At 47.4% G+C, this 23050-nt stretch overlaps 1 long non-coding RNA gene across 2 annotated transcripts in view; it reads right to left on the bottom strand.

Moving 5' to 3' along the window:
* LOC139361167 (uncharacterized) overlaps positions 1–17034 on the bottom strand; it is a 205484-nt gene extending 188450 nt beyond the window's left edge. For both annotated transcript variants that reach the window (XR_011618719.1, XR_011618720.1), the window contains exon 1: positions 16905–17034. This is a non-coding gene — a long non-coding RNA (uncharacterized lncRNA). The remainder of the gene's footprint in view (positions 1–16904) is intronic.
* Positions 17035–23050: the final 6016 nt, after the last annotated feature.

Below are 23050 nucleotides of genomic sequence, written 5' to 3'. Positions count from 1 at the left end.
ACACACTCATACACACATACAGCACACGTAAGTTACATACAACACAACACGCATGAACAATGCACTCATACAGCACACACAACACACAACTCACATACAACATGCACATGCAACACACTCATACAACACACAACACTCATACAACACACAACACACGTAACTCACAACACAACATGCACACACAACACTCATACAACATACATACAATACATGCAACTCACAACATACACATACAACACACTCATACAGCTCACGTACAACACATGCAACTCACGTTCAACACAACATGCACGTACAACACACTCGTACAACACAACACTCATACAATGTACACACAATACATGCAACTCACAACACAACATACACATACAATACACTCATACAACACATACAACACATGCAACTCACGCACAACACAGCATGCACGTACAACACACTCATACAACATATAACACATACAACATACACACAACACACGCAACTCAACACAAATACATGTACAATTCACTCACAACACACAACACTCATACAACACACAACACATGCAACACATAAACACATGTACAACACACTGATACAACACACAACACTCATACATCACACACAATACATGCAACTCATATACGACATACACATACACACATACAACACACAACACTCATACAACATACAAAGCATGCAACTCACAAATACACGCACAACACACTCATACAACACACAACACTCAAACGTACAATAAGTGCAACTCAACACAATATGCACATACAACACACATACAACCCATGCAACTCACATACAACACAACACACTCATACAACACATTCATACAACACACACTATACAGATTCTAAGTATGAAATAGAAAACAGCACACGCACAGTTTCTAAATTCGATGAAAACTTTTTTCAAGAAAGTCGTCCAACATTCAAACTGGTACCATGTCCTCATTTTCAGCTGCTGTTCAGATTCAAGCATTTTTATCATCTACTCTATGAATTATAATAATACAGCATAAACCCATTTTTCATTTTACACCCACTTTGCCGTGGGGTACTCCAAAACAGGGGCCAGGAGCCTCAGAGTCGTCCCTCGGAACAAAACACAACCGACACTCAGAGGCCAGGACGGGAACTCGGGGGGTGACACACACTCTCTCATCTGCAGAGCTCTGCTTCAAATACTTTACACGTAACCAGGGCTGGAACGGGTTGGTGAGGGTACAGACATGGCAAACTGAGAAGAAACTGGCAGGTGGAGAAAGATCAGTCAAAATCCAAGGAAAAATGCTGAACATTTTCCACAAATAGTTCACACAACAGATGATACTCAGGCTACTGAAAGTTTATTGAGAGGGGTCTTGCTCCAAAGAAAAAGTTCTCTCCCAAAGTTATCAAAGATTCACAGCAGGCACCTGCCCCCAACACACCATCTTCCGAGGGCCTAGGAGTCAAAAAGAAGGTAAGACAGTAGTAAGGGTACAGGGGGAGGAGAGCGGGAGGGGACCGAGAACTCGGAACCAAGAGATGGGCGGACACTGAATGCCTGACTCCAAGGTTATCACCTCAGAAAACAAGTCTGTTTAAGTCCGTAGTAACAGTGTTAGTACTTTCACTGAACCTGCACTCAACACTGGAGAACCTCCCTGTGTTATGAAGACGATCTGAAAAATAACATTAATTCACAATGTAGAGTGATGATTCAGCCACAGAAAATAAAACTGACATAATCCACTACAAGTCACACTATGTCTTTCTTTAAGACTGGTTTATGATGCAGAAAAGAGGCAGTTTGAGATCTAAAATACTTAAACTGGCAAACACCTTGTTTCCCTGAATTCTCACAACCGTGGCATCAGCTAGAGTAAGACAGAGTGGTTTTCAGAGCTTCCAGAACAGCAGAACAGATCAATCATAAATATGCAAAAGTGATCTGAAAACAGAATTAATTAATATTCCACGTTTTGGCTTAAACTAGTCATGTGATTTCCAATAAGTGGGAAATATTCACACCAATTTTTATAAGAAAGTTCAATGTGAACACATAGTACAGAACATTGCCTTTGTTTTAGAATTTATTTATTTAATATGACAATTTCATTTGTATTTAGTTATTCTTGATGTTGAATGCTCATCTTTATTAATGATGAGCTACCCATTTTCTGACTGAGGAAACAGAAAGTTGTCACTACCTAACAGCAATACTCAAAACAGCCTGTATGAAAGGAAAAGGTATATCTGTGTGCACACAGATGCATACACATGCATACACGTACCTATACATGTACACACGCGTGTACATATGTGCATACACATACACGTGTGTGCATGAGCACACATGCATGCACACATATGCACATACATGCATACACACGCATATGCACATACACGTACACTCATATACACACGTACACATGCACACACATACATGCATATACACGTGCACATGGACACGTGGACACGCACATACACACGCATACACACATGCACACACATGCATGCGTACATGCATACGTAAGTACCATCTCAGGTATGTGGATTCAAAATTCTGATGCAAACAAGAATAATTACAAAACAAGGTAGGGTGTCAACAAGTGAGAATTGAGATGAAAGTTCTGATACGTTCCAGAGACAATACGGGAGGTCGTCACATCACATAAATATCTTACCCATTTTAAACATGACAATTCCTGCCAACATCGGCCTGGATTAAGATGATTTCATTGACATAAGGAACAGAAAATATAGTATTTATTCTAATGAGATTCTGTAATCATTACATTATTTTCACAATTATAAGTAATCACTAAATAACTTCCTCCCAAGGGTCTAAAAATAAAAATAAGATAACAAAAGAAGGTCACAGTCCTGACAGCTTTATCATGCAAATCACAACTGTGAAAATTAAGCATGTTTTTGAGACTATGCCCTCCTCAAATATCCTTCATGGAATTTTGTACCAGTAATGGCTGGTAATTAATTGTTATACCAGCTGGAAAGTATATCATTGGGGGTACATGAAGTAAACATGTAAAGAGAAATGAACACACACACTTGAACCCAGGCCTCATTTCACAACTATTTCCTACTTTCGATTTGCTTAGTTTACTTCATGAGGTACCTCGAGGAGAGAAAGCAGAGCTGAGATCTGCCCCGAGGCTGCTTCGGGAAGAGCTGGGTGGGCACCAAGACCCTCAGACCGAGGGCTGAGCTGCGTGGCTATGACCCCATCACTGCAGCTCCCCAAGCGTGTGTCCCTGTGTGTCACGCAAACCCCTGCCACACAGGTGACACACGCCACACGCCTGACACAGGCTCAGCACACAGGGAGCGATCAGTAAGTGGTGACTAGAGAGAAGCGACGGCCTTCAGCGTGGATGGAGGAAACAGGCCACAGACTCACAGAGGAAACACCACAGATCCACAGACGGAGAAAACACCACAGACGCACGGACGGAGGAAACACCACAGACGCATGGAGGGAAGAAAAGTGCCACAGACGCACAGAGGGAGGAAAAGTGCCACAGACGCAGGGACGAAAGAAACGCCACTGACGCACGGATGGAAGAAATGCCACAGACGCATGGACGGAGAAAACGTGCCACAGAGGCACACACGGAGAAAACAGTCCACAGATGCACGAACAGAGGAAACGCCACAGACGCACGGACGGAGGAAACAGGGCAGAGACGCCCATACACCAGTGTGGAACGTCGGACAGGAACGTCCCGGCCATGCACTGTCCACTCCCCCTAGAGACTTCCCACCCCAGAGCACTCAGGATGGCTGTGGAGCGCCTGCCACGCACCCCAGAGGCGAAGCTGGGGAGCCAGAGATGAGCAGGTTCACGTCCATCAAATGCAGCTGCAATCCCTGTAATAACTGCAGGTCACTATTAAACAGAAGGGCACTTCACTTGGAATAAAAGCACTCTGCATAAAAGAACTAAAGATTGGCTGGAGACAGCTTAGAAACCATCACCATTATTCTTGTTAGTGACAGCGAAGCTTCAAGAGTGGTCACTTTTCCTGTAGAAATCCCACAGAGGTGATTCCTGGAACTCATTTAGAATATTTCTTTCCCAGAAACCACACAACCAAGAACTTAATAGTGCCGTCTCTTGACCAGAAAGATTCAGATTTCTGATGAAACTAAACCCTGTCCAGCCTCCTGATTCTAGAAGATGCTATACAGAAAAGCTAACTCAAAGGGGTCTCATTTCTTTTGTCATCCACGACACATAAAAAAATTTTTTAAATATACAAAAAATGTAGGAATTGTACAGTGAATACCCATGTGTCTACCCCCTGGATCACAGACCAGATTTAAATGTAAAGTTCTAAAGGTTCCCAGCTAAGGAAATGTGCAGTGTAAGCCTCTACCTGGTTAGAACCAAGGGGAATGGAATGAGCTTTCCCCAGCCTTGCTGCTCAGCTGGGAGGGGCTGCCACAGCTCAGCCACCCCACCCCAGAGCACCCAGGATGGCTGTGAGTTCCTGCCACCCACCCCAGAGGTGAAGCTGGATCCCCAATCGCGGTGTTAAGAATGAGCCAGCCTTTAGAGGCCATGTGGTCTATACTTGAATAGAAAATGTTCCAGGAAACTAAAGATTCCAATGCGTGCACTGAATTCCTAACCATTTGAAACCCAGGCTCCTCATCTATACACGAAGAACAACGCTCTCTCCTGGGAAAGCATTTCAGAAGGACGAAAAAGGATCCACATGAGAGCAGCTGAAAACTACAAGGCATCATGCAATTATAAGCCTTTTTCTATATCTTTGTTTCAAGGAATGTCAGCATTCTAAATATTGCAGTTCATCCCACATCACCTTTCAGGAGCAAATCATAACGATCAAAACTATCAGCAGAATCACTACCAGCTCAGTCGCCATGTGCTTCTTCTTCCTGCATGACAATTCCTGCAGAACGATGGGACCATCCAAGAATGGCTCCCTGCCATCATGTGCCCATTCTCCTTCCCCAGGGGGCTATTCCTGTACTCACGGGGCATGGGAAACCTGTATAACGCCACCAGAAAGTCCTTGTTTGACTTACACACTTCCCAGAAGGGCTGATTTTATCCAGAATCCTAACTGTGTCAAACACTAAACCTAAGAAATCATCAAGAAACCAAGGAAATGTAAGGCCATGTCCTGCCCCGGGTGCATGGCTACTAGGGGAGAAATAGAAAATGAGACATGAAAGGAAACTTTTAAGATATTCAGACCATCACTGGATGATTCCAGGAACCCATTACAGATCATTGCTGTTCCTAATAACAGGAAAGAAATTCTAAAATCCCAACAGGCATGGTGAGTCCCTCACTTGCATGAAGTCAAAATAATAATCCATCACTCTCTTCAAAAGGACAAAAGAAAAACTCTACTTCCTCTTCATATTAATTTGTGTACAAGCGACTTAAGTGAGAAAATCTTAATGTCTGGACTGTGATATCAATAGCAAAATAATCCCAAGATTCCCAATTAAAAGATAGAGACGGCCTGAATGAATTTAAAACAAGAAAAACCGACTATATGCTGCCTACAAAAAACTCAGTTCAGCTGCAAAGACACACATAGACTAAATGTGAAGGGATGGAAAAACACATTCCACATTAATGGAAATCAAAAGTAAGCAAGAGTAGCCATATTTATTTCAGATCAATCACAATTTAAGTCAAAAACTGTAAAAAGGAGACAAAAAGGTAATTATATAATAAAGAGATCAAAATAGCAAAAGGATATAACAATTACGAGTATATGTGCACCCAACAACAAAGCACTCAGATATATAAAGCAAATATTAGTAGATCTAAATAGAGAGAGAGGTCGGGCGTGGTGCCTCACGCCCATAATCCCAGCATTTTGGGAGGGATGTGGAGGCAGGTGGATCACCTGAGGTCAGGAGTTTAAGACCAGCCTGGCCAATATGGTGAAACCCTGTCTCTACTAATACAAAAAATTAGCCCAGCATGGTGGCACATGCCTGTAATCCCAGCTACTTGGGAGGCTGAGGCAGGAGAATCACTTGAACTCAGGAGGTGGAGGTTGCAATGAGTTGAGATTGCACCTCTGCCCTCCAGCCTAGGAAACAAGAGCAAAACTCTGTCTCAAATAAATTTATATATACATATATATGTATAGAGAGAGACAGGGAGACACCAACACAACAATAGTAGGAGCTTCAAAATCCCACTGTCAGTACTGGAGGTCATCTAGACAAAAAATAACAACAAAACATCAAATTTAAAGTCCAGTGTAGACCAAATGGACCTAACAGACATTTACAGAACATTTCATCCAACAGATACAAAATGCACATTCTTCTCAGCACATGGAACATTCTCTAGAATCCACCACATGCTAGGCTACAAAAGAATTCTCAATACATTTTTTCTAAAATTGAAATAACATCTAGGATATTCTCAGACTCTAACAGAATAAAGCTATAAATCAACAACAAGGAACAGACACTTCTCAAAAGAAGACATTTATGCAGCCAATAGAGACATGAAAAAATGCTCATAATATAGAATGAGACCACCACTTCTCCTGTTGTCTTTCCCAGCTTTTCCCTGTCTCCCCTTTTCCCTAGTTTATAAGACAGGAGAAGGGGGAGAAAACAAAAAGTTAGAAAGAAACAGAAGTAAGATAAATAGCTAGACGACCTTGGCACCACCACCTAGCCCTGGTGGTTAAAATAATAATAATAATATTAACCCCTGACCAAAACTACTAGTGTTATCTGTAAATTCCAGACATTGTTTGAGAAAGCAGTGTAAAACGTTTTGTTCTGTTAGCTGATACATGTAGCCTCCCATCATGTTTTGTCTGAGGCTAGTCCTGCTACAATAATCACTCGCCATCAGAGAAATGCAAATCAAAACCACAATGAGATACCATCTCACACCAGTTAGAATGGTGATCATTAAAAAGTCAGGAAACAACAGGTGCTGGAGAGGATGTGGAGAAATAGGAACACTTTTACACTGTTGGTGGGACGGTAAACTAGTTCAACCATTGTGGAAGACAGTGTGGTGATTCCTCAAGGATCTAGTACTAGAAATACCATTTGACCCAGCCATCCCAATACTGGGTATATACCCAAAGGATTATAAATCATGTTTCTATAAAGACACATGCACACGTATGTTTATTGCGGCACTATTCACAACAGCAAAGACTTGGAACTAACCCAAATATCCGTCAATGACAGACTGGATTAAGAAAATGTGGCACATATACACCATGGTATACTATGCAGCCATAAAAAAGGATGAGTTCATGTCCTTTGTAGGGACATGGATGGAGCTGGAAACCATCATTCTCAGCAAACTATCGCAAGGACAGAAAACTAAACACCGCATGTTCTCACTCATAGGTGGGAAATGAACAGTGAGATCACTTGGACACAGGAAAGGAAACATCACACACTGGGGCCTGTTGTGGGGAGGGGGGAGGAGGGAGGGGGGAGGGATAGCATTAGGAGATATACCTAATGTAAATGATGAGTTAATGCGTGCAGCATACCAACTTGGCACGCGAATACATAGGTAATAAACCCGCACATTGTGAACATGTACCCTAGAACACAAAGTTTAATTTTAAAAAAAATCAACAACAAGGAGAACTTTCAAAACTGTATAAATACATAGAAATTAAACAATATGCCCTTGAATAGCCAATGGGTCAATGAAGAAATGAAGAAGGAAATTTAAAAATTTCTTGAAATAAATGAAAACAGAAACACAACATATCAAAGTTTATGGTATACAGCAAAAGCAGTATTAAGAGGAAAGTTTATAACAATGAACTCCTACATTTAAAAAACAGATTTAAAATAAACAACCTAACAAGGAACTGCAATGAGCTAGAAGAGCAAGAACAAATCAAATCCAAAAGTGGTAGAAGAAAAGAAATAACAAAGATCAAAGAGGAACTAAATAAACTTGAAACTAACAAATATAAAAATGAAGAAAAAAATGTTGGTTTTTTGAAAAGATAAATAAAATAGACAAACCATTAGCTACACTAAGCAAACAAAAAGAAATCCGAAAGAAATAAAATTAGAAACAGAAAAGGAGAATGACAGTTGATACCACAGAAATACAAGGGATCATTACAGACTATTTTGAACAACTATATGTCAACAGATTGGAAAACCTAGAAGAAATGGATAAATTCCCGGACACATACAACCTACCAAGATGGAACCAAGAAGAAACGGAAATCCTAAAACAGACCAATAATGAGTAACATGTATGACTAAGTAATAATAAAAAGTCTCCCAACAAAGAAAAGCCCAGAACTAGGTGACTTCGCAGCTGAATTCTACACATTTTTGTTTCAATTCTTCTCAAACTATTCCAAAAGTATTGAAGAGGAGGGAATCCTGCCAAGTTCATTCTTCAAGACCAGCATTACCCTGATACCAAAATAAGACAAGGACACAATAAAAAGAGAAAACTATAGGTCAATATCCCTGATGAACACAGATGCAAAAATCCTCAACAAAATACTAACAAACTGAATCCAACAGCAAATCAAAAAGATTATACACCATGATCAAGTGGGATTTATCCCAGGATGCAAGGATTGCTGAACAAACACAAATCAATAATCATGCTACATCACATCAACAGAATTAAGGACAAAAACCATAATATCATTTCGATAGATACAGAAAAAGCATTTGATAAAATTCAACGCTGCTTCATGATAGAAAGTCTCAACAAAAGAGGCACTGAAGGAAAAATACCTCAACACAATAAAGGCTATATGTGACAAACCCACAGCTAACATAATGGGGAATGGGGAAACACTAAGAGCTTTTTCTCTGAGATCTGTAACAAGACAAGGACGCCCACTTGTGCCACTCCTATTCAACACAGCACTGAACGTCCTAGTCAAGAGCAGTCAGGCAAGAGAAAGAAATCAAGGGCACCCAAAGTGGAAAGGAGGCACTCTAATTGTCTGTTTTCAGACAATGTGCTCCTATATATTAAAAAAAAAAAAAAAGACTCCAGCAAAAATCTCTTTGAACTGATAAACAAATTCAGTAAAGTTACAGAATACAAAATCAACATATAAAAATCAGTAGCATTTCTATAGACCAACAATGAGCCAGTGAAAAAAGAAATCAAGAAAGCAATCCCATTTAACTACAAAAATATAAAATAAAAATAAAAATACCTCAGAAGAAATCTAACCAAGAAGGTTAAAGATCTCTATGAGGAAAACGATATTCTACCCTCGGAAGGTAGAACAGTGGCTTCTAGAGACAGGAAAGGGCGGCGGGAAGGCAGAAAGCGAGAGGTTGTCTAATGGATACAAAATTACATCTAGATAGTAAAAATAAGGGTTAGTGTGCTATAGCCTTGTAGGGTGACTATAGTTTACAATTTATTGTATATTTTCAAGCAGCTAGAAGAGAGGATTTTAAATATTCCCAGCATTAAGAAATGACAAATGTTTGAGATGATGGACATGCTAATTACCCTGAGTTGCTAATTACACACGAAAAACATGTATTGAAATATCATACTGTATCCCATGGATATGTACTATAATGTGTCCATTAAAAATAATAATTGTTAAAAACCCAAGGGTCATTTCTCATGTGTCCTATGTCAGTGTTGTGGTCCATTGGTGGAGACCTAGCCATTTGCAAGTAAGACTATAGTCACTTGAGCTGAAAGCAAATGAATCGTCACAAAAATTACCACTGGCACCAAGTCTTCTTTCCAGAATTTCCTGCCCACAGCACTGCCACAGTCACTGTGGGCAGGAAAGACACACTAGCACCCAAGTTTCAACCCCAGTACAGTTGATGCTTTTATTTCTCTGGTTTGGAATAGGTGTGTGTTCATAATTTACGTTTACTCCAACTGTCCCCTTGCTTAAATAGCTTCTTAAGGATAACTTCCTCTTACTAAATCTCAACAGCTTCTGAGCATCCGTTATATTCTCCAAAGTAAATAAAAAGAGAAAATGTGTTGAAAGCCTGATAATGTTCACTTAAGAATCCAGCATGATGTACAGCTTGAAATGGCTACTCCACCTTGTTCCTTTACATGACTTTTAAAGTAGCCCCAGTTATTATACATAATTGAAGTCATAATTTCTGCAATACCATTAGGTCCACGAACGGTGGGGCCAGGGGACTTCAAAGTCTGTCTCCGATTTTTTTTTTTTTAAAAAAAGGAAAGCTCATGAGAGTAGGTAATGAAAATAAATATTCACACAACTCGGAACAGGGGATGGTGAAACATAAAGCTCCAGCCTGGCACAGGTGTCCAGCCAGTGAGGGTGGGGACACAGACTCATACGGTCCCCACAATCCCTCAAAAATGCCACAGACAGGTGGGTGGCCTGAGACAGAGCCAGGCTCCGAATTCCGGGAGCTGTCTGGCTCATGTGCACCTCATGTGGTCCACACTGCACGAGGATGCCCAACGTCACCAGTCCCGGTGCAGAACACAAGAATGCCCCATGGCATGAGCCCCCGCTGCACAGCATAGCCCGAAGGTGCCAGCTCAGACTCCTACACACGCTGGTCACCAAGGCACTGCCCTCCAGGAAGGAGGACCCCAGAGGTCGTGGCAGGGTGAGCTTCTGCTCTTCATCATCCGCGAGCAGAGGGGAAAGTCCCAGCAGACATTTGGGGAGCCTCTACACGTGGTTCTGGGACTCTGAGTGGAGGTTCAAAGATGTCCCCAGGTACGCCAGACTCAAACCTAAAAAAGACCCATTCTTCCAGATATGCCCAGACTGGAACCTATATAGGCCATCCTTCCTAGCTTTTCTCTGGAAAAGCAGGCTTAAAAGAGTATCGACTAAAAGGGGCCACCAGGAAGACAGAAGTCCTATCTTTAAAAAAAGATTTTTTTTTTTTTTTTAAAAGAGGCACTGAGGCTCTGACCCATCTGAGCACAGAGTACATGCTCGGCAGCCTCTGTCAGAGCAGAGCAAGTACACACATGCTCTCCATGCCCTGTGCTCCCAGCACCCGTGCTCCCCGCACCCATGCTTCACACGCCCGTGCTCCCCACACCCGTTCTCCCCGCACTGTGCTCCCTGCGCCCATGCTCCCTACACCTATCTGTGCTCCCCATGCCTATGCTCCCTGCAGCCGTGCTCCCCGCACTGTGCTCCCTGCGCCCATGTCTGCTCCTCGAGCTCTCTTCCACTGGTTTCCTCTGTACATCCCTCTTGATAGTCACTGTCACCTCGAATCACCTGGCTAAATGGAGGTAAAGAAAAAGTCTAGAGTAGCACATTGGAGGACAGAGTGGAAGTGGCTATTTACCAAGCAGGGCTATGAGATGAGCGCATCTGATCCCCATTAATCCTGACGGTCAGTTGATTAGCCCTGTTCAACAGCTGGGGACACTGAGGTGTGGAAGGACGGGCTTGCTTACCCCAGACGATGCTGACAGTGTGGGCCCAGCCCAGTCCCACAGCCACCAGGAGGAGGCTCCTCACTGGGCAGGCGCGGAGGTGCAGCCCAGAGAACGCTTGGGACCCTGGCACAGACTCCTCAGGAAGGAAACAGAGAAAGGCCCACAGAGACTCAAGCAGCACAAAAGAAGGTCACCCACAAGTTAAAAATAGATGTTTGTGCTTTACCGTCCCAGAGTGCTAAAAATCCAACCCACTCACACGCACAGCCTGACGTGAGCCTGGCCTCCTGCAGCACTGGGCTAAGCGAGAGACGTACCTGCCTCTCTCCCGACAATAGCAGACTTGGCAGCTATTCTTCAATGTACTTGACACGCTTCTGTGAGGATTAAGCGACACTCTGTCGACACTGGCTAAGTTTAATCCTGACACAGCCAACCATCTAGATCTGCAGTGAACAAACAACTTACTTTGGATGATTCTGCCACTAACAAAGACCCTGAATCTCCCACCAAAGCTTAGTGACACGACTTACCTTTCTGTTTTCATTTCAGGTACACTGGCCCACATGATCTAATTTACCTGCTGATAATGCCTTGGAAAGACCACCAGGGGGCCCCACACCATTTTCAGCTTTAGAGGGATGTGAATTTCCCTTTGATGAGAAAGGTGATGGGGAAATAAAACAAGGATCCAAAACAGATGCCTGTGTGTTTCCTGGGAGTGATAAAGTCAGGAACTGCCTCTGTGTATCAGGCGAGGGAGTAACAGAGACAATGGCACCAACTCCTGAGACAGAGGACCTGATGCATGGTGCAGCCACCGCCTGTGGCCAAGGAAATTCCAGGGAACGTAGACCCCAGTTGTATGGTACAGCCACCATGTGCGACCACAGAGATTCCAGGAATGCAGACCCTCAGTCACATGGTACAGCCACTATCTGCAGCCACAGAAATTCCAGAGAACGCAGACCCTCAGACACATGGTACAGCCACTATCTATGGCCATGGAAATTCCAAGGAATGCAGACCCTCAGTCACATGGTACAGCCACCATATATGGCCACGGAAATTCCGAGGAATGCATACCCCAGTCGCATGGTGCAGCCACAGCCTGCAGCCACAGAAATTCTGGAGAACGCAGACCCCAGTCGCATGGTATAGCCACTACCTATGGCCATGGAAATTCCAGAGAACAGAGACCCTCATTCCCATGGTACAGCCACCAACTATGGCCACGGAAATTCACGGGAACGCAGACCCTCAGTTACATGGTACAGCTACCACCTGTGGTCACAGAAATCCTGGGGAACACAGACTCCAGTCGCATGGTGCAGCTACCACCTGTGGTCATAGAAATCCTGGGGAACACAGACTCCAGTCGCATGGTGCAGCCACCATCTGCAGTCACGGAAATTCCAGGGAATGCAGACCCCAGTCACATGGTACAGCCACCATCTATGGCCACGGAAATTCCAGGGAACATAGACACCAGTCGCATGGTGCAGCCACCACCTGTGGCCATGGAAATTCTGGGGAATGCAGGCCCCAGTCTCTAAAGTATGAACTTCACTGCAGTGAATGTGGAAGAGTTTCTCTCTGTGCAGAGCTCAGTATCCAGAAGGGGAGATGGCCCCAGGAATGCCTTCCTCCTCTTCAGAGCTCAGGGCCTAGGGCTGACACCCTTGGGAGGGGTCCTTGTTCAGCAATTGTGCCTGTGGAGGGTCCCCCAACACTCACCGTGCACCTCCTAGGAGCGGAGGCTACAACAGGGAGCCAGAGACCAAGCTCTGCTCAGACAACAGTGAGCTGATGGCCTTCCACTCTAAGTTCAACAGGGACCCAGGGACCAAGCTCTGCTCAGACAACAGTGAGTTGATGGCCTTCCACTCTAAGTTCAACAGGGACCCAGGGACCAAGCTCTGCTCAGACAATAGTGAGCAGATGGCCTTCCACTCTAAGTTCAACAGGGACCCAGGGACAAAGTTCTGCTGAGACAACAGTGAACTGATGGCCTTCCACTCTAAGTTCCAACTGCATGGAATGTGTATTCCATGAATGCTTGTTAAATGAATGATTCATATAAGGTCATCTGTGCTGACCTTTGCTGGTCTGCTGACTGTGAGCTTCAGAGCATAGGCCTCATTCCTGGAGCAGCCAGCTCTTCCCAGAGCGACAGCCGCTGCAGGGCAAAGCCCAGAGCTTGTCCTGCAGCAACACACTCAGGACCCTGCGCTGGGCACGCTGGGGGCCTCTCCAGCAGAAGATCCCCAGCCCTGACCGTGCAATACCAGTGAACCCCAGGGGAGTCCCAAGTGCTCAAAATCGTGTAAATGTCCATTGTGATTTAACATATCAATTTTAGAAGAAAGGGCATATTGCCACCTCCCTCCTCAAACTAGGGACTATAAATCGATCCATCACCCTAACTGAGACTCTGCCTTAAATTCTGCTAAAACTACCATCCAAACACTCAAATTTACATTAGCGTTAAGGGAAAAAAAAAACTAAACCAAACACCTGTAAGAAACGGTCAAGTAACCTGTGATACATCAACCCAAAGATTAAACATGAAAACAATGAAGTAGCAAGATATTAAAAGAATATAAACTCTATGTACATCATGGCCCAAGGTTCTAAAATTACACAGAGACAAAGACTGGAATGGAAGGGGGATATGTTTACAGATACATTTTTTATTTTTTAATTTTTAATATTACTTCTCTAATGTATGATTTGACTAACCAGATAATTCAGCAAAAAATAAAAAAATTAATTGTGCCTATAGATAAATATGTAAAGAATCCTTTTCTTTGATGCCAATGGAATTAGTTTGGGTCTGACCCACAGTCTTCAATCTTTTAATTAAGACACAAAAATCATCTTTCAACCTGTTAGGAAAAAAAGAAGAAAAAGATTGAAAACCAGGAGCCCAGAAGAAAAGGACTCGCTATGTATCACAGCGTCTCTCCACGCCTCTCCACCCCGGACAGTGCTCCCTCTTTCCCCATTTTCATACCTACTGCACAAAACACTTAGTAAAGAACTATCTCAATTCATGAGTCACACAGCACAAAGGGCCAGTGTCTCTGCCAAACATACCCTGCAGCCCCAAAACGAAGAGGCAACTGGTTCCTTCCTTCCTCAGTGAAGGAAGAATGAGAGGCTCACACCTCAATGTCTTAGCACTTTCCTGCTTTGTTGGTTTCCAGGGCTTATTAAAATTAACCACCCACCCCCCCCCCCCCGCGGATATTGAAGAAAGAAAGCAGGAAGGTTGTGCACGCTTCCAAGAGGCAGAGCCCTGCTTCCGCAGCCACCTCTGTCTTTCTACCCACAGCAGCCGGGTTTACCAATTAGTATCCCTTAAAGAGCAGTTTATGCTCATCGCGAACAAATGGATGCAATTGCTTCTTTTGAGATGCAGCAAGTTTTGGGCCCTCAGCAAAAAAAAAAAAAAAAGAAAGAAAGAAAGAAAGAAAGAGAAAAAACAGGGCACTGGCACAACAGTCATAACCTCTGCGTGGCACACACACAGAAGGAAAGTTAAAGCCCTGCAGGCGGAGGCGTTCGGAAAGGGAAGGTGGAAGCAGGAAGGACGCCCATGGGATAGAGTGGTCAGAAACAGACCACCTCACCAAAGGGCGCCTTAGACGTTCCAGAGGACAAAATGCCCCTCTTTCCAGGGTAAACACCCATTTGCCAAACTCAGCCAGTGACGGCAAGCAGGAGTTTGCTTTTTTTTTAAGGCGTCTGAGTAACGATGACAAGAGCAAGAAATGAGCTTAATAATGGGACTGACAGGGCCCTGGGCTGGTGACTCAGCTGATGTGCACAGCATCAAAACCCAGGTTCCTCAGTGCGCTCCCTCTGCAGTTCAGGACAGCACTACAACTCACCCCATCAATCACTGCTTAAAAAATCAGTTCTAAAAAAAGACGACCCATTTGAAAGCAGCTGGAGGAGGAAGACAGAGAGTGTCTCACAGAATCCAACCGCTTGTAGCCTCGGAACCATAACAAGAATATGAAACTAGCGGGTCCAGTGTGAGGCAGAACAGAGACGCCGTCACGGCTCTCAGGAGGCTGGGCAGGAAGCGCATGGCTCAGGCCCTGCAACGCCCTAAGGGCGCCTGGAGCAGCCCACAGGCCTGTGTCCTTCGTGTGGGTTCACCTTCCTAGTTTCCTGGGTAAATTCAATGTACAGCATTTATTCGCCAAGAAAAGAACATTCAAATCAAACTACTGTCATAACTCTGAAGGGCTCTTAACACTCCAGTCCACACGTTCAAAAGCCCACAGATATCAGTGCTGCCACTGTGCAGGTAACAATGTTTTGGATGCATCATGCACGTAACCAGTAACGATGTTTTCATGTTTTCCGTAGCCATCTCATTCAGGATACTAAAATGATCTGTGACGACTTGATACTTAGTTATCTGTGATTTTCAGATAGATTTAACAAGGCTACCTGGCCAAGAAGGCCTCACCCTCCTGAACCCGGGCACCGGTGCCCCTACGTGCACCCGGGGGCTGGGGAGCGCAGTCTCCACCACCTCTCGCTCTTCAATGTTAAATGTCCTCCCGGAGCGCCTGCGTCGTGGGCCCAGGCTCGGCCCCTCCTGGAGAGCCCTTTCCACATTACAGGACAGGGGAAGCCCAGAGCCCGCGCTGCGGCGCCGCTGACGTCCTGGAGTCCCCGCTTCCTGGTCCTTCCCGTCCGCGGAGGCTGGCGGGGAGGGCCTGGGACCCATTTTAGTTTTCGGTTTTGTCACGAGCCGGAAGGCGACAGCACATGCGAGCGCAGGAAACCCTTTTTTAAAATCTTCCAGCGGAAACGCGAGGGGCTGCCGGACTGCCTCGGAGACGCCAAGCGGGAACCCAGAGCACCCCTGCCGTTTCCCGCATTGCAGCAGCCGGGACCCCGCCCACGCCGCGGGGGGCCCGAGGCGACAGGAGGCCCGCCGGGATCCGGCCGTTTCTTCCTCGACATGCTGGGGGGTGGCGTGGGGCGGAGTTGGGGGGCGGGGGCAACTTAAGAAGTGATCGCGCTGTACCCAGGATTCGGAGGGGAAGCCCGGCGCCATCCTACAGCTCAGAGGCAGAACGACCCCGGAAGGTGTTCCAGGCGACCCCCTCTACCAGGCTCAATTTAAAACATAAACCGGAGAGGGTGGAAAGCTCACTATTTTCCGAATGGAGGTTCCTACCGCCATGTTCCTTCCTCCTCCGCCCCACCCGGCAAGGACCCCGGGGCTGCCTTGCCGGCTCCCGCCGCCCCGCAGGTACCCCTGCCGCTCCCGGGCACGGGCTTCTCCCCAGTTCTTCCCATCGCTTCCCCGCTCTTCTCCCCAGTTCTTCCCATCGCTTCCCCACCTTTCCCCGGGTCCTCCCATCGCTTCCCCCTCTTCTGCCCGGTTCCCCCATCCCCTTCCCCTGTTCTCCCCTTCTCCCTCTTCTCCCCTTCTCCGTCCGTCCCTCCCTCGCCGCCCAGAGTGGGGCGCGCACCTTGAGCATGTCCCCCGCTGGTCAGCACGCCGATGGCCTTGCCGGCCCCGGAGAGGTGCTCCAGGAACTTCCGCAAGGAGCCCTTGGGGGCCCGGGAGTCGTCCGCGTCCAAGGCGAGGAGGCCCAGGGCAGCCGCCAGTCCGGGTGCGCAGCAGGCAATGGAGACCCTGCCGCCGCGCGCCCGACTCGGAAACGCTGCCCCGCCCGCGCCCCCGCCCGGCCCTAGCGTCGAAGGGCTTTGACGGGCGGGGCCCAAGCGCACAGGAGGGGCTGCGGGGGTGGGGGCGCGGCTAGGGGCAGGGGCAGGGGGAGGGAAAGGGGCAGAGAAAGGGGCAGGGGCTGGCCGGGGGCGGGTGTGGGCAGGAGGACCTACGCGGGGGTCGTCGTAGGTGGCTGCCGCGCTAGCGGTGGGTGAGGTCGCGGAGGCGGGGGTAGCACCACAAGTGGGCGGAGTCCCTGGGGGTGGGGCCGCGTTGCCGGTGCGCTAGCCTCGCGGGTGCGTTGGAGGACTCTGGTTGGGGCCTTTAGAGATGCCCGGAGCGCCACAGGTGGGGGCAGGGGCAGCGACCGGGGGAGGGGAGACCGCAAGGGGGCGGGGTCACATCGTTCGCTAGGCGAGCCAAGGCAGGGCGGAATAGAACGCCGGGAGCATCTCCCGGGGTCGGGGGGGCAAGGGAGACCGTGAGTGGGCGCGAACGCCGGGGCTGGTGGAAACCCCGCACTTGCGGGGAGCGCCGGTGGCGGGGCGGGGTGGAATTGGGGCGCGGAGACCCCACCTGGACGCGGAGGCTCGCGGCAGGCCCGGTAGATCCGGCTGTTGTCAGCGCCGAGCCCGGCCGGGCGCACAGCTTCTTGGTGGCGGCAGGATTCCTCCTGGGGCTGCGCTAGGAGCCTCTGCGGGCGGCTTCCTCGATCCCCGCCCCCACGTTTTCTCTGCAGCCTGAGGTCGAGAAGGACGCACGGAGAGTGGATCCTCCAGGTGGTGGGAAAAGCTGAGCGCGGCGAACTTAGCTATGACGAAGCTGCGATTTCCCGGGTCCACGGGGTCTGTGGCGCTCCCGGGCCCCCAGCCCGTCCCGTGGGGAGAAGAATCCTTGGGGTGGGGGAGAGTATCGGGGCGCTACCCTCAGAGACGCCTGGGCGCGCGAAAGTCAGAGTGGGACAGGAGGAGGCGCAACGGGACTGACCTGGCGGGGAGGCGGGACGACCCTTCCTCCCTACGAACAGGCGCGCTGCTGTACGCTGTGCCGACCTCGGCTGACTTCACCGGCCAACTCCACGGGCTGAAATACGCACATCCAAAGTGCTGTGCCAGTTGCCCATCCACAGCTTAGCAGCCTGGTGCCAGTTACCTGCGATGGGAGAGGGAGCAGCCCCTACAAAAGCACGGGCTTATGGGATCCCGGTTCCTTCAGTGCTCACCCCACGAAGAAGGGCTCCCAAACGGCCCCACTCGAGGGCTTTCCGGAGGATGGTCCTGCGCAGTGGGTGTTTGTTGAACAGATAGGAAACAACAAAAGAGACTAAGAAGAGGTTTGTTCTGTGAACCCGGGAAAGTGAAGCAATCGCAAAGGAGAGTCTCACCAAAGGGCAATCCTGGGGAAAAGATGGAGAGGCATGGATTTTTCTTGGATGTGTGCCTCATCCTGGGGCTCATCCTGCTGAGCATCAAATATTCATTGCAAAAGAGGAAAAAAATATATATGCTGCAGACAATGCTGGATGGTCTAATCTCTCCCTTGGCCAGAATTAACGGCGAAATTCCTAACCCCTCGTGGTCCCCAGCATCACCTGTCCTATGCACACCCCCATTAAACCACTGAAGTCCAGTTCCTGGGAGCTCAGCCAGGAAATGTGTAGTTTTAAACAAACCACCTAGGTTATCCTGATGAATGCAAAGTCAGAGAGCGCTGCTCTCATGCAGTGAACCTGAGCATTATTCTATTAATTAAAAGGGAGAGGCGAATCCTGGCTGTCTTAAGGTGGCAGTTGAGTGGCCTTTGCCTTCTGGCGGGCAGAAGAGCAGACCGAGGCTCTAAGCACCTGCACCCACAGTTGGGCTCAGGATCTGTGCTGGAGAATAGAAGGGCTAATTTAATTATTCATGCCTTTTTAGAGCATGTTACATGTGGAGAAGGTGGGCCACACTGAATTTTATTTTAGCCAAATACCCGTTATCTCATACAATTGATATTTTTATATTGAACATTAGGGGATTGGTCATTTGTCATCAAATTGTCTGTAATACAGAAAATGATAGATACAACCTAACAGTTCAAACATGATGAGTTAAATAAATGATGGTAAAAATATGCGCTGCAATAATATTTAGTTGCTGTTACCACTACAAAGATATGTGTCTACTGACATGGAAATATGTTCAGGACATACAAATAAGTGAAAAGGCAGGCCTAGACGCAGTGCGAGCCTGTGTGTGAGTGCGTGCGTGTGTGTGTGTGTGTGTGTGTGTGTGTGAGTCTGCATACATATGTAAATGTTTCTGAGCATTTTATTTCCTTTCTTTTGCTTAGTATAGGCAATGCCATTTTTCTCTGCGATGAACAGGTATTGTTTAGGGAATAGAAATAGCTAATGAAAAACAATAAAATTTAGAGTGTCAAGACCCCCAAAGTTATCGATTATGTTCAAAAGTTTGTCTGTGTATAAGGGCTGGGGTCAGGGTGGTCACTGACGGTCCTCACACATCTGTTCTTATGAGTTTGGCCCATTGCTCAGTCAGTCAGGGAATTAACATATATTAATATATACCTGTAGCAAAGATGGAAAAGAATAGCTATGGCTTTTTTTTTTTTTTTGAAAGTCATGTATTTCAATGTTGCTACAACTAGAGGTTTTTGTTTTTGTTTTTTTTTTTTAACTTTGGCCTTAGCAATGAATCTTCTAATTCAAGAGGAAGATATTACATGCCGTGCTGACCGTACAGCTTCCACCTAGTAGGACCTGAGGTGTGTGCTTGTTCTTTATTGTCCCTTGACAGATTACTCCAAAGGCCCACACCAGCACACACTTATACCCCAGGAATGATTACTCCTTGGGCCAGGAGTTCAGGCAGGCTTCACTGGGCCCTCTGCCCCAGGGGCTCTCCAGGGCTGCAGCAGGTGTCTGCCTAGGGCTGCTGTGACTTCTGAAGGCTCAGGCTCATCAGGGGAGGAGCTGCTTCCATGCTCACTTCTGTGTTGCTGGCAGGATTCTGTTGCTTGCAGGCTGTTGGACTGAAGGCCCCAGTCTCTCTGTGGCATCAGCTTCAGGTTACCCTCTGCCCTGGGCGGGTGACTGACTTTGCCAGAACTAGCACCTACCAAGAGCCAGGGGGAGAGTTCCAGTGGACAGAACCTCAGCTCCTCCCAATCCAATCTCAGGAGAGACCGCCATCTCTTTTGCCTGGTTCTATTCATCAGAAGTGAGCCGCTGAGTCCAGCCCTCTTCTAGGGTATGGCTGTGAACACTAGAGACAGCGGCCAAGGGGAGCCACTTGGGAGGGTGGTGCTGCCTGGGACCTGCCTAGGACAAGGTGAAGGAGAACATGCATAGGGACAGCTGCCCTTCCCACTTCCCCTCAGTGGTGAGCGCAGGAGTTGCCGATGTGCCCTAAAGGAGTTCTGGCATCCCAGGAGGGAAGCAGCTCCCAGCCATGAGGACACCATGACCCAGTGCCCCAGCATGTGGGGCTGCACATCCCAGGGCTACCTGAGCTGCAGCCTCTTCCCCTTCTCTGCTGTCTCGGCCTGTGCATGGAGTGGGCATCTCAAATCTGCAGGGGCCAAACTGAGCTCAGGCCTCTGCACCCCCCACACAACCCCCCATCGCTCAGTCTTCCTTACCTCAGCTCCTGGTGACTCCATCCTCCCAGGGGCTCAGGCTGAAGCCTTGCAGTGCTCTTCCACCCTGGCATCTAAGTCCCTCAGGAAAGTCCCCATTGGCTCTTCATTGCATCTGGAGCCACTAGGGCCAGGCCACCACCTTTGACCTGGACCGAAACAGGCTCCCTCCTCATCCCCTGCTCTGCCCCAACCTCCACCCCACCTCCATGTCTCGGGTGTCCTCAGCTTCAAAGTCAGGGTGCACCTATCAGGATGTAATTCAGGCATCTTCTCTGCTGACTCGGAGTCACAGACCCCACACAAGCCACACTGGCCTGTCCTCTGGTCCCTTCAGATCCTGGTGCTGCCCAGAGGCCCATGCAGGCACCCGACAACCTCAGGCCTAGCCTGCTCTTTCCTCAACCCAGGCCCTCCTCTCCCTACCGACTCTGCCCACTTTCCACAGGTCTGTCCTGCAAGGTCTCCTGCACTGTGAGGCCTCCCCAGATCACCCTCTTAGAAATTTTGGGCTCCATGCACACTCCTGTTCCCTCCCTGCTGCTCTTAAAACATCCTCGTCAGTGTCACACATGGGGCATTTCACCTATCTGCTGGGCTTCTCGAAAGGTCCCCTGGCTGAACTCTGAATGCTGTGGATTCAGAGATCTTTGACTATTCCCTGCTGCAGTCCCAGGGCAACAGCAGAGCCCAGGACGGAGTGAACCTGTCATGGGTGCTGCTGAATGAATGAATGAAGGAGGGAGTGAGTGAGTGAGTGAGTGAAGGAGTAAATGAGTGAGTAAATGAGTGAATGGGTGAGTGAGTGTCAGTCAGTGAATGAGTGAGTGAGTGGATGAGGGAAGGAGAAATGAGTGAGTGAGTGGGTAAATGACTGAATGAGTGACCGTGAGTGAGTGAATGAATTGCCAAGGGAGTCAATGAGTGAATGAGTGAGTGAGTGAATGGGTGAGTGAATAAGTGAGTAAGTGAATGAATGAGCGTCTTAGTGAATGAGTGAGTGAATAAGCAAGTGAATAAGTGAGTGAATGAGTGAGTGACCAAGGGAATAAATGAGTGATGAGTGAGTGAGTGAGTGAATGAATGAGTGAGTGAGTGAATGAATGAGTGACTTAGTGAATGGGTGAGTGGGTGAATGAGTGAGTGAACAGATGAGTGGGTGAGTGAGTGAATGGGTGAGGGAAAGAGTGAGTGAATGAGTCAGTGAGCGAACAAGTGAATGAGGGAGTGAAGAATTGAGTGAGTGAATGAACAAGTGAGTGAGTGAATGAGTCAATAAATGAGTGAGTGTGTGAGTAAAGGATGAGTGAATGAGTGAGTGAAGAGGTGAATGAGTGAGTGAATGAGTGAATGATTTGAGTGAGTGAATGATTGAGTGAATGAATGAGGAAATGAATGAGTGAGTGAATAAGTGAGTGAATGAGTGAGTGAATGAGTGAATGGGTGAGTGAGTGAAAGGGTGAGTTAGGGAATGACTGAGTGAGTGAATGAGGGAATGAATGAGTGAATGAATGGGTGAGTGAATGAGTGAGTGAGTGAGTGAATGGGTCAGTGAATGAGTGAGTGAATGAGTAAATGAACGAGCAAGTGAGTAAAAGGGTGAGTGAATGAGTGAGTGAGCGAGTGAAGGAGTGAATGAGTGAATGAGTGAGTGAGTGAATGAGTTAACGAGTGAATGAATGAGTGAGTGAATGAGTGAGTGGGTCGCTCAGAGGAGATGAGGACAGGAGTTGCCCTCTGACTGCTACAGTAGACAGGAGCTGAAGGAGTCTGAAGGGTGGGATGTGCTCACTCGGTACATACACCCTGCTCCACACATCCCCAGAGAAACCTAGTCTCACCAGAGTGGTCGCTTGAGAATTATTAGTAACAACCTTTTTCCCAATATTTCATATATGCAGGATGATTTCTTACTTTCCTTGAAAATGCCAATCGTTTTTTGGACTTGGAATTCTCCACTGCTGGTCCACGCCACTGTATTCTCCCATAGGGGTATCCCCCGAGTTGGAGAAAGAGTCATTCCCAGGAATGGATAAAAGCCAGAAGGGCATCATCAGGTGGGGCACCTTCTCCTATCATCCTCCCCTTCCTGTCTGGGTTACCCTGAGTGACTTGGTTTGGAGGTCTACAAAATGCGGACATATCAAATTTAGATAAAAGCCTAAGCAGTTTAAGAGGTTGCAGTGCTAGCAGGAAGGTCTTTGGCTCCCGGCACCCTCCTCCTGTCCAGTCTCTGCTGGACCCAGGACTCTGACTCCACCTTCGGCCTTGGGGGTTTCCTCCCTTCCTTCCCAGCCACTGAGCCGG

Source organism: Macaca nemestrina (assembly GCF_043159975.1).
Source record: "Macaca nemestrina isolate mMacNem1 chromosome 13 unlocalized genomic scaffold, mMacNem.hap1 SUPER_13_unloc_1, whole genome shotgun sequence".
NCBI classification, from domain to species: Eukaryota; Metazoa; Chordata; class Mammalia; order Primates; family Cercopithecidae; genus Macaca; species Macaca nemestrina.
The sequence above is the reverse complement of the archived record's forward strand: the minus strand, read 5'-3'. Positions and strand labels throughout refer to the sequence as shown.